The sequence below is a fragment of the Amblyomma maculatum genome, chromosome 6 (assembly GCF_055883805.1).
Source record: "Amblyomma maculatum isolate TAMU_Amacu chromosome 6, ASM5588380v1, whole genome shotgun sequence".
In the NCBI taxonomy this organism is placed as follows: Eukaryota; Metazoa; Arthropoda; class Arachnida; order Ixodida; family Ixodidae; genus Amblyomma; species Amblyomma maculatum.
The window spans coordinates 59493090-59505913 of NC_139349.1; the positions used below are offsets into that span (position 1 = coordinate 59493090).

Below are 12824 nucleotides of genomic sequence, written 5' to 3' on the forward strand. Positions count from 1 at the left end.
TGACTTTCAACTGGTAACGCATTGCGCACACGAACATTTATACTTCTTTCCGGTCATTTTGTGGTGCTTTTTGGTCTCCGTCTTCTTATAGTGATGTTTCACGCCTGCCTAGCACGCGTAAATAATGTTGATGTTCGCTTCTATTTCAATTTTGTTCGTTTGATTTTCTTATATATCTGTCAGTTGTATGCTTAGCGTCTCTGCTCCTCTGGACGTCTGCTTCCAGTCTATAAAAAGGTTGCGACAGTAAGAAGCAGATGCCTGTGTTGCTCAGGTAAGATTCCTTCCGCACATAGAATCTTGATTTCGGAAAGTGTTTCTATGTGAACGAAAAACCTCGCGAACTCCTCCTTCCGTTCACTGACTCACATTCAGATCCTAGTTGTAATTTCTCTAGTCCTCTGTAATTAGACTTAGTGAGGGGCGGATGAATCTGGCTAACACAACACCCATTTAAATGGAGCACCATATTGTTCCTTGCAGGACAGGCGGTGTGAACAAAATGAGAAATAAATTTAGGAAGAGCACAATGCTGGAACCTTGGGCTTTATTTGTTTTATTTTCTGTTCTTTCTGCGCGAGTAGGGCATAATTTAAAGTTGTTTACATGATATGATTCTAGTGAATGCCTCTCTAAGATATTGTCAAAGACAAGGATGAAGAAGCGGACAGTGACCCTGGCAGGCGCGCTCGCGCTGGGCTATCCAACATCCATTAAAAGTATCTCATCGTCGTCCGCCATGATGTGCCTTCACTTACGTAATAGACTGACACACAAATAAAAACATAACAAGGCTTTACTGACATTTCGACTGGGGACCAGTCTTCGTAAGATTATCATATTACAGAACCAGACCAGTATTTACAGGGGATAGAGGGTGGCAGCTACAGTGCGCCTGCGTTAGGCTCCTAAGGAAGAAAAAAAAATAGAACAAAAAAGAAGAAAGATATGAAAATGCACATTGCACGTGGTGTGTCACTGTTCACAAAGATGTTCAATAGTCACAGTAAGCTTTACGCGAGGGCATAATAAGATTTCAGAAAGCATATACTCACACAGAAACACAAAGATGAGTCAGTCAAGCGTGAGTTGCACAGGTGTCCTAACTTTTTTACAAAATATCAGGAGCGCAAGAAAAAGCAGTATGGTAAGGGCTGGGCGCAACGCGATGCCTCGGCCAACAAGTAACCGCGCCCCTCAAAAAATACCCCAGCAGGACAAGGCTCTCAGGCAGACACCAGGGCCCGCTTGCACAAAACAATCTTAAGATTGTCTTAGCTAAGTCCAGACTTAACTGGAGTTTAAAGAATAGCCCACTAGCATGGCCGCTTAAGACTGGAGTCAAGACTGGGCTTCAGTCCTGACTTGAATAAGTCGCTTGTATGATTACAACTCTAGTGCTGTCTTGGTTAAGACACAAGGACGCCAGGTGTCTAAGTAGAGAAATTAGGGAAATAAAGGGATGCGCTAGCACTGTCCTTGCTGTAAGATGTACACATTCCGTCAATTTTGCGTTGTGTAAAATCCGTGCCATTGCTTTTTGCGGCTTAAGATTGTGTTACGAGGAAAAGTGCCCCAAGTGGTTGCTGAGGCCGTTCTGGGAAGCCACTCTGGTGAACATGAACCCGAAGCGTTCGACGTTCAGAGCACGAGCCGTCTTAAATAAGCTTGGTCTTTCTAAAGACACCATTTAAGTCTGGACTTAGCTCGGACTTTATCGTGCAAGCCGGCCCAGGACTGTGATTGTGGAAGTGTGCCCAGCTCCTTTTTCCCTTATCTTGCGCTGCACACAATAGACGCGCCTCCAGGTTCAGCGCCCCGTCAATATCCAATCACTACGAAACGTGGCGCAAGACAGAATCTAAAGAAAAAAGGAATTCTACTCTCTTGAAGAGAGCGAGATACCGAATTCCAGCGATAAAAAAGAGTAATACGAAAAAATAATCGAAGAACAAAAATGCTGAGAGACTAAAGTAAATAAAATGACTAAAGGAGGCTAAGGAACATAGAGAAATAAGACAAAAAGAGAAAAGTGAAATATTCTGGGGTTGTTATCTACGGGTGGTGTACGTGTGCGATTACAGGAACCTAATTACGAATTTTAGACTTTAGGTAGATATGTGAGTTTTCCAGGGCTCTCATTAGGTCCTCAGAAAGCTAATTTGAACTTATAGATATGATTTATACATTTATAGAATATTTAGAGATTTATAGACATATTGTGTGTGTTTGTGTGCATTCCGAAGTCTTATGTTGTGCCCCCGTGCACAGCTTGCTGGGACCACTGAACATCTTTTTGAACAGTAGTGACTCGTCACATGCCATATGAGCTCTGTATCTTCCTTTTCTTTTTTATTATTTTTCTTTTTTGGGGGTCTATTCCAGGCGCACTGTAGCTGCTTCTGGCCAAACCCTATAAATACTGATCTGGATCTTTAATACGCCACTGTGATGAAGACTTGTCCTCAGTCGAAACGTTAGTGACACCTGGTGACATGTGCCGCCACAGCATTTTATCAGTGTAATAAGTGAAACGCCAGGTGACGTCAACAGGGGCTCTACAAAAAGGGAGCACCTGCATGAGCGCAGCCGGAACGCCGCCTGGCTGCCGCCCAATAAAGTACTTAGCAGCCTTCATACTGCTTCTTGCTTTTTGCGACCCGCAAATACCACAACAGGCAATGAGAAGGGGATAACGCAAGGCAAGACGCAGGGATGAAGTGCTGAAGATTGGGAAACCAAGCACCAAGGTACCGTTCTGAGGAGCAGAACTGGAAATGTCAGCCTCCAGTCAGATTGGTCAAACAGAAGCCTTCGACGAAACAGTGAGTGACTCGCAATTTTACGAAGAATGCTTGGTTTCTTTTTTTGCTGTGAACAAAGTTCCCGAAGACCTCAAGGTGCATGCTTTGCTTAGCGTCATTGGGCTAAAGTCGTACAGCTTCTTGAAGCCTTTTACCGCACCAGATAAGCCATCGGAAAAGACGTTCGAGCAACTAACACAACTGCTTCGCAATCACTTAAGCCCGAGAGTTTCGGTGATCGGAGAGCGTGCACATTTTCACAGAAGATGCCAGCTGCAACATGTAAGTATTGCAGATTATGTAGCAGAGCTTAGAAAGCTCGCTCAAACCTGTGAATTCGGTACCTTTCTGGACGAATCGCTGAGCGACAGGTTTGTGTGCGGTTTATTCCGCAGCGACATTTAGCGGTACCTATTTGCAGAAGATAAAACGCTCACATTTCACAAAACTGTTGGGCACTCACTTGCTCTGGAAGAAGCTAAGAATATTCGGGAAGCGCACGTGAAGGAAACTGTCGATGACTATCACAAAATGACCACCGATGACCCAGCGAAAAGGAAGCGGTCGAGTTTTATCGCTGCGGCTCCGACAAGCATTTTTTCCGCGCCTGTCCGTACATTGCAGATAAGTGCACAAACTGCGTCAAGGAAGGCTGCGTTCAGCCCGCCTGCCGCGGTCCCAAGCAAAAGCCCACAAGTTCAAGGTAGCGGACACGCGCTCTTCAAAGCGACGACACGGACAGTGTTCAGATGCCGTCTCAAAAAAAGCGGCATCCCATCACCGTGGACCTCCAAATACAAGGTGTACTTATGACTATGCAGTTGGACACAGGTGCTACGGTGTGTGTGATATCGAAGCAACAGTTGGAAAAGCTTCGACTGCCGTTGAAACTGGACCCCTACTGAGCTGAGACTTGAAACGTGCACAGGAGAGTTCGTCCAACCCTGCGGTGTCTTCAAAGCGGCTTTACGGGACAACGACGAAGTCGGTGACCTTCCGTTATACGCCGCTGATTACAGCGGACCACCTCTACTCGGACGCGAGTGGCTCGAAACTTTTCGCTCGGACTGAAACGAACTCTGCAGTCTGCACAGGTTATGCAACGATTCGCACCGTGACGCAAGCCAAGGCGGCCACAGCACGCGCCTGAATGTCTCCTAAGCAAGTACAGCATCATTTTGAGGATTCTTTTGGCAAGATAGAAGGTGAGGAAGCTACTTTATTCCTTAAGCAGAACCGTTCCAAGTTCCTTAAAGTTAGAAACGTGCCCTACACACTACGCTCAGGTATATGAGAAGAGGTGCGAAAGCTGCAAGAGATGGGCGTCATTACGTAAGTTTCCACTGGCCTGTTTGCCACACCGAGCGTACCAGTTGTAAAAAAAGAGGGAACAATACACGTGGGTGGAGATTATAAGACAACGTTGAACTCTGTCCTAGACACGGAACATTACCCTCCCCCTAGGCTTGGTGAGATACTAGCTACATTTGCTGGAGGGCGGTATGTTTCGAAGCTGGATTTTAACAGGGCCTATCAACAAGTGTAAATGTCGGAGGAATCTAAAAAGCTGCTCACGCTGAACACGCATAAAGGGCTATCTGCTGTAAACCGACTACCCTTCAGAGTCGCTTCAGCACCTGGGTTGTTTCAGCGCGTTATGAATAATATATTGAAAGGTCTGCTAGGAGTGATACGAGGTGTGGCACAAAAAAAACAAACAAGACCTAAATAAATTATTGTACTTACAGAATCAGTTCTCTCTGACATTGTCACCTTCAAAATAGTCGCCTACAGCATTCACACACTTCTGCATTCGGTGCTGCCACTTCTAGTAACATTTATAGAACAAGGTTTTTGGAGGGCTCTTCAGGAGAGTCTCCATTTTTGCCTGAATCTTTTTAACTGAGGTAAAATGGGTTTCCTTTAAGCAAAATTTAACGTGAGGTAAAAAAAAAACCTTGCATGGAGCCAAATTAGGTGATTAAGGAGGATGTTTCATCACAGTAATGTTTTTGCTGGTCAGAAACTGCTTGACAGATAGGGCCGTGTGAACGAGTGCATTGTCCATCGTGCAACAGGTATCCATCACTCCCCAACTGTGACAATTTTTTTCCTAATTTTTTCATGATATATTTTTAGTACGTAAATGTAGTAGTATTGATTAACAGTCTGATCACCGAAAACCTACTTAATCATTTCAATTCCACTCTTTTTTTAAAGCTACACACTCAGTCTCTTTTCTTTTGTGTGACACCTCATATGTAATCTAGATGACGGTGTGGTGTTTGCCACCCGCAAACAACACAACTTGTCATGTTATTAAGCGTGTGTCAGTCTACTTCAGAAGCATATACATACATCGATATATATATCATCATCGTTATCAGCCTGACTATAGCCACTGCAGAGTGAATGCCTCTCTCATATTTCTCCAATTAACCCCGTTCTGTGCTAGCTGCATCCACTGGACCCCTGCGAACTTCTAAACCTCATCCACCTACCTAGCTTTCTGCCACCCCCGGCAGAAAGGCGCGGAAGAATATATATATATATATATATATATATATATATATATATATATATATATATATATATTTATTTATTTATTTATACATTGACTGAAAGGAGTGAAGGCAAAGAAAGAATACATTTCTGAGAATCTTCAAGTTGCGAGTTTGGCTACAAAGTTCTCATGTGGTAGTTTTCTACTCGGGATGTTATTGTACGGAATAAGTTTCATGTTCTTCGTTTCATAACAAGTAAAATATTTGAAAGTTTGACGTAGATCATGTCCCCAGAATTTTGAACTTTTGGCTCCCAGGTGGATTGGTGTCCAAGCATTCCCAATTCTACGAATGTTGTAGGTCTGGTTACCTTCGTTAGTCATTCGTTGAAATTCCGGGTAAGTTTGTTTGCTATGGAAATCATTCTGTCCTGAACTGGAACATTTTTGCCTGAAAGAGTTATCGTGTCGTTAGTACAAGAAGTAGATTGGGCGTTTACGTTATGGAAAACGTGTAAAGAAATCATTTGTAGGGCAAACAGTTTCCAGCATCGGGAAAGATGGTTTACCAACAACAGAAGGAATGACCGCTTGAGAAGACCTTAACAATGGAAATGCGTTTATTCTTCGTACATTGGTATCTACAGTTTTGTGTTAGTTTATACCGGCCGCTAAAGCTCCCTCGGAATTGATATTTACTCAGTGGTCCGCCGCTGGCTTCCCTCTTTGTATTGAAGACTGCGAAGAGCAAGGCATTTCATCCTGTGTCCGGCCGCCGAAAAGAAGCCCAAAAAGATCGCAAATATAGCAGGGTTTGTTTGGGCTGAGGAATGCAAATTCTCTGCAGTGGACGCATTCGTTTCGTAGTTCTCCATGCGTGACTCGTATCGTCTTTCTGTTTGCCACTGTAACATACGCAGTTCAATGAACCCCATTCTTTCCACTGTACCTTATACGCATTGTCCAGGAGCAGTGATTTTATACTCAATTTAGGCTCTGCTCGTTTTCGTTTTATCATTGCGCAACACTCGCTCCCTACGGCTTTTTTGCTGGGACATATGAAAACAGACCCTATTATATGAGTGCATACTGGGGAAGAAGCGCAAGACGTTTGTTTTTTATTTCCATAGAAAAAAATAATTTTTGTTATATCTACAAAGGTCATTTGTCCTGCACTTCTACAAAATCTCACCAATAATGAGTAGAGTTACTTCGCCTATACAGCTTTTTACGCTAATATGGAAATCGCTAAGACTTCTTAAGCTTACCTGTGGCTTTGTCTTTCGTCGTATACTTCAGTCTGTAGCTGAACTACTAAAATTTCTTCAGACGTATTGTGCAGTTTATATGTGACTATGGGTTAAAGTATTCATTGATCACTGATTTTGAAGGTTTGCGTTCATCTTGGAATGCACAAATAAAGCTCTTCTCTTAGTCTATAGTTAAGTGACTCCGGGCCTATGATACATTGCACACCGTATTGCCGCCGCCATCGCCAGTTTTTCCTCCAGGAAATTTTGTTCAGCTGAGCGAAAACAAACCTACTGACCTTCATAGACCAACCACATCTTATGCGGCATCATCCCTTCGTGAAAGGATCTCAAAGCAAGACGCCAAGCTACCCTAAGGCTCAATAATTGTATATGTAGATGGCAGCATTGACGGATGGGAAACAACTACCCGCGCAGAGGAGGTTGTGTTACGGAGGATCCGGGCCGGGGTGCCCTCACACCTGCTGTAACACGAACATGACCTGAATATCAATATTTATATCAACAGCCAGGATGTCATGTCTGCAAGTCACAAGATCATGAGGCAGATATTCTCACTTGTTGTGGGTTTGTCCGGCACGAAAGTCGACGAGAATTCGGCACCTGACGGCAGTGGGCTTTTCGCCGAACAACTCATCTTCGTACATTGCTTGGACTCAAGGGCCTTATTATCGCTATCTTTTGAACTTTATTAGAACAACCAACCTTGTTTCTTTCATTTAGCACCCTTTAAAAATTTTTTTACATCTTCCATTATGCCCTGAGGCAATAAACAACATTATTTAAAAAAAAGGGGGCTCGAACGATACTCACGGAAAAAGCGTAAGGAAGGAGGTTTACCCCTTTTAGCAGCCCCTGAAACATGTACGTTGTAAAAGAGGGAAATTTAATAAATTGATTTGGGGCTCGAACCAACAAGCTGTGCGCGCGACGACGCTGATAAACGTTTTCGGTAGCCTCACATGCAACGCTCTTAGGGAATCGTATGAATTATAGAGGGCAATACCTCTTGAATGTGGATAATTTTTTTATAAAACTTTACAGTTGTTGACAGAACATTAAAAATTTGAGCTTGAGGTCTCTCCTCTTGAAACATTGTATTGTTTCTTTAAATGGGTATTAGAACGCATTGATGTTCATAATATGTCTGAACCACCAAACTCCCCGCTTTTCGCTGAAATGATTTACGTGATGTGCATGTGTATTAACCGGTGATATTACGCGTGCTGAGTTTGGTATATCCTGCTTTAGTTAATTTACAACTCTGTATCTTTTAAACTGCCGTGACGCTGTGCTGTTTTGCACTGCAACGACTGCATCCATGTTCTTTACGCAATTTTTGTCCACATCGTATTTATTGTTGCGTACTCCGTGTATTGTATTGCAATGTTCGAAAGGTTGACTAGAGGTTTGAAAACGTTATCCTAAATATGTCCCTACATGAAAGGTGAAGTTTTACGCCGAACTGAAGTGTGTTGTGAGAGTGTGCTAAGACAAGAATGAAGTGGTCACTGCGTAAGAGAATTATTGAGGCTGATCATCCTTCTACATCTCGTGCTGCTAAGGAAACGGCTTGCGCCTCACTGTTTCCTAACTTCTTATACTTTTTAAATCGTTTGTCAATAGTCGGACGCTGCACAAGTTTCACTTGAAACCGCCTGTGCTGCTCATAGCTCCTAGTTAGGATACCTGGAGGAGCGTGGAGCAAAATATTGTTACGAAGAAGGTCGGCAGTGGCGCGAGAGGAGCCCTCGTGCTAGGCCAGCCTTTAAATCATCGTTCATCCTGTCATCATGTTTTGCCGTTCTCTTGCTTGTCGCGACGTAACATTTTGGTTAGAGGTGAGGGGTACACCATCCCCATCCTCGCCTTGGAACATGGACGCCATCCGTACGCCAGGACCATCGCCCGAGAGCCCTGGAATATCACCGCGCAGCTTCGCTCCAGCCCTTCTTGACCAGAACCCACCAGCTGCCACTACCGCCGCCCAGCCCCCAGCCCGGATCTGAAGACAAGGCGCGCACACACGAGCTGATCAGAGACAAGATCAAAGCAAATACCCGACGGATCCGAAGAACCGAAAGACCCAGCCGCTCGACGCGACCTCGAGTCATCGGTCCCATGGATGCTTTGATAGCGGAAGGCTGAAGAGCTCCAGAGGAGGCGGATCACCCGAGCATAATCGTGGTCATCGTCATCGTGGTGGCAAGCAAATCATTCTCTTCTATCTTTTCTTGAACATCCTCACCGTCACGTTGCCATCAACTTCAATCGAACCGATCGGGACGATCGCTCGGTAGCCCCGGGAAGTGTTACGAAGGAGATCGGCAGTGGCGCGAAAAGAGCCCTCGTGCTAGGCCAGCCTTTAAATAATCGTTCATCCTGTCATCATGTGCCGTTCTCTTGCTTGTCGCCAGGTAAGTGTTATTCCCAATCGAATTCATTAATTAGGTTCCTTATTCCATATCTACAGCGCGATAAACGGGACAAGAGAACACAATAACGACAAACACAGCGCTGACTGACAACTGATTTTTTATTGCTTGTCCAGTCGGTATATATACCCCACTGGAAGGCAGAGATAGAAATCAAGACACACAGATCATGAGAACACATAAAATTCACACTACTACAGGGTCGCATCAACATTCGCATTCGAGATAAGCTGTTTCTTTTTCTGATAATGCCACAGATGGTGCACTTATACAACTTTCCGAGAGCCTCGCTATCATTTGTGCTTCCACCACCTCTCTAGTCAACTGGTCACGATGGCTTCCTAAAATCATACACTCATTGTACAAAGGTTGGCAGGCACTCCTATCGTCACCTTCGTCACCTTCCTTGCAGCTGCTGCAGTGCTTAGCCACGTGACCGGTAATAGGGACATGCGTAACATTATAATAATGTTCTTTTAATCTTTCGTTAAGACATCGGCCAGTCTGGCCGATGTAACTCTTCCCACATGATAGCGGCAGGGAATAGATTACACCTTCCTGGCACTTCACAAATTTTTTGGCGTGTCTTTTTCTGCAGCCGCTTGGTTCATCGTTAGCCGAATTAACTTTTTTTACCAGTTTCGAGAGTCGGTTAGGAGCCGAAAAGACAACGTCGACTCCGGCATGCTTGCCAATCTTTCTCAGGTTATGTGATACCTGATGCATATATGGCACCACAGCAAACTTCATCTTCTTTTTATCTGGTCTTTTCTCGCCTTTCATCTCAGCTTTCACTTATTTCTGGACTTTCTCTGCCACAGAAGTCAGAACGTCAGGAGGGTAACCGGCCTGTGTGAGGCGGCACACTTGGTTTTTGAAGCTAAGTTCCAGCCTGTGCTGACATGTCTTTTTTACAGCATTGTAAAACACTGAATGAACAATGGCTCTTTTTACGAGCTTTGAATGAGCAGATGCATACGGAAGAATCGGTTTTTGACCGCGCGGCTCGAACGCCCAACAAACATGGGATGAGGTGAAGTGAAATGACAAATCTAAAAACCTAATAAAACCATTTTCAGGCACTTCGTGCGTTAAGACCATAGGGTTAAGATGCTCTAAGAACACTGTAAAAACATGACGGAATTGCTGCTCGAAATCGAGGTTGTCACATTCTAAAAACACAAAGTAGTCATCTACAAACCTAAAAATCCCACAAACACAGGACCCTTCAAGGCGATCTTTCAAAATCCTATCGCGCGATGCCAAGAACACATCACTAAGAACAGGTGCAAGGCACGAACCAATACAAATTCCATTTCTCTGAATGTATACATCTCCATTCCATTCAGTGAATGTGGTTTCTAGGTAAACAGACAGCAATTCAAGGAAACTGCCTGTTGACATCCCGCACTCATTTTGGAATGCTATGGCACCATTCGCATCAATAAGATCACTTACCGACGACAAAATCTCTTCCTGGGGTATCGTGTAGTACAAATCTTTTATGTCTATGGAAAATCCTTGAAGTTTTTTGCTGCAGTTCCCTTCTAGAAACTGAATGACTTCGTCCGATCTTCTTACTCTAAACGGGTCATCAATAGTCAATGCCTTCAGGTTACCTTGCAGAAATTTCGCAACGTGCTTCTGCCAAGTTCCATTCTCGGAGATTATCACCCGAAACGGCCACTCAGGTTTATGGGTTTTCACTGTAAAAAACATTTCTAGGCTCAATCCTTGGCTGCTGTCGACCATACTTGAGAGCCTACTCAGGTTCAGCCGATTAATTAGCTTCTTTGCCTTACTTTTTACCTTGGCTAACGACACATCATTCCGTTTGTAGAACAAAGCTCCTACAGCATCCGATGCCTTAGTCACATACGCATCATTGTCGAGAACAACAAACCCCCCGTCTTTATCTGCAAGTAACAACGAAAACGAACCTTGCTTTAGCCATCTAACCGTCTTCTGAAGAGGTAGTTTCTTGGTAGAACACCTATACCTCGTTAGAACGTCAACCCCTTCAGAAATGCAACGTTCCGCCTCCGTTTTGTCGGCCTGCCTAGAAACTTCTCTCACCATGGCTAGAGTTCCGGTCTGGTTTTCCTTGGTTCTACCGCGAACTTTGGTCCCTGGCTAAGGACTTGCCGCACGTACCCAGGGAAAGAGATGTTCTCAGATGCATGGATCGGTTGTCCAGCTGTTGCACTTTTCTTTGGCAGTAGCGCACGTAGTCCGGGAAGCGTCTGTTGCCATAGGACCTCAGTGGTTCGGTCGATGCACGCTGATAGTTGATGCCACTGGTACTTTGAGCCATCCGGTCCCCCAGACAGCTGCACTCGAAGCTTGAGATGCTCCCTGTAGACCCGCACTTGTCGCTGCCATTCTGCTCTGAGTATCTTGCACATCCTTCTTCCATGTCCGGCTGAGGGTTGAACGCCACCCAGCAAAAACGAGAGCGCAGGAGGGAGGATCTTCTTGCGGACGCAAAAACCCAGCGTTCTTGCGTTGCACGATGCAACGGCAACACTTGCCAGAAATTGAAGTGGATCAAAGTCACATGCAAAAGGGCCCTTTGTACGAGAAATGAAGTTCGACAAGGTCAGTTGTTGGGCGAGTTGGTGACGATGTTCCATATCTACAGCGCGATAAACGGGACAAGAGAACACAATAACGACAAACACAGCGCTGACTGACAACTGATTTTTTATTGCTTGTCCAGTCGGTATATATACCCCACTGGAAGGCAGAGAGAGAAATCAAGACACACAGATCATGAGAACACATAAAATTCACACTACTACAGGGTCGCATCAACATTCGCATTCGAGATAAGCTGTTTCTTTTTCTGATAATGCCACAGATGGTGCACTTATACAACTTTCCGAGAGCCTCGCTATCATTTGTGCTTCCACCACCTCTCTAGTCAACTGGTCACGATGGCTTCCTAAAATCATACACTCATTGTACAAAGGTTGGCAGGCACTCCTATCGTCACCTTCGTCACCTTCCTTGCAGCTGCTGCAGTGCTTAGTCACGTGACCGGTAATAGGGACATGCGTAACATTATAATAATGTTCTTTTAATCTTTCGTTAAGACATCGGCCAGTCTGGCCGATGTAACTCTTCCCACATGATAGCGGCAGGGAATAGATTACACCTTCCTGGCACTTCACAAATTTTTTAGCGTGTCTTTTTCTGCAGCCGCTTGGTTCATCGTTAGCCGAATTAACTTTTTTACCAGTTTCGAGAGTCGGTTAGGAGCCGAAAAGACAACGTCGACTCCGGCATGCTTGCCAATCTTTCTCAGGTTATGTGATACCTGATGCATATATGGCACCACAGCAAACTTCCTTAGGTTCCTTAGGAATAATTACAGAGTCAATTTTATATGGCAGCATGTCAGGCAGCGCTATTCGTACGGCACGATTGCACTGCTGAAGTGTAATTCCAGGTCATTTAGTATTCGCTGCTTTTGTTTAATTGACAGCCTCAAAGCAGGAGATTGCTTTTGGCGAGTTTTCCAGCCTTTTACATCTATGATGAGGGAAACGTTCATCTCAGTTGTCTGTGAATTTCGGACTGAACGAGGTGTTTAACATTCAATAGAGTAAATAGAGTAAAGCGAAGGGAGAAGAAGATGTGCGGGTTCAGATCAATATAGTTGTCAGTGCAGCGTTGTCCTTGTATTTGTGTGTGATTCTTCTGTTTTGTTGCTAGCTCTGCTGCCTTCTTCCAAAATGTTTAAAATTTGATTTGAATGCTACACCATACCAGCAAACTACCTCTTCTGTTAGCCTTCTTGACACAAATC

General features: G+C 44.4%; 1 pseudogene; it reads left to right on the forward strand.

Moving 5' to 3' along the window:
• Positions 1–2975: 2975 nt before the first annotated feature.
• On the forward strand, positions 2976–5296 carry LOC146185842 (uncharacterized; annotated as a pseudogene).
• The last annotated feature ends 7528 nt before the right edge of the window (positions 5297–12824 follow it).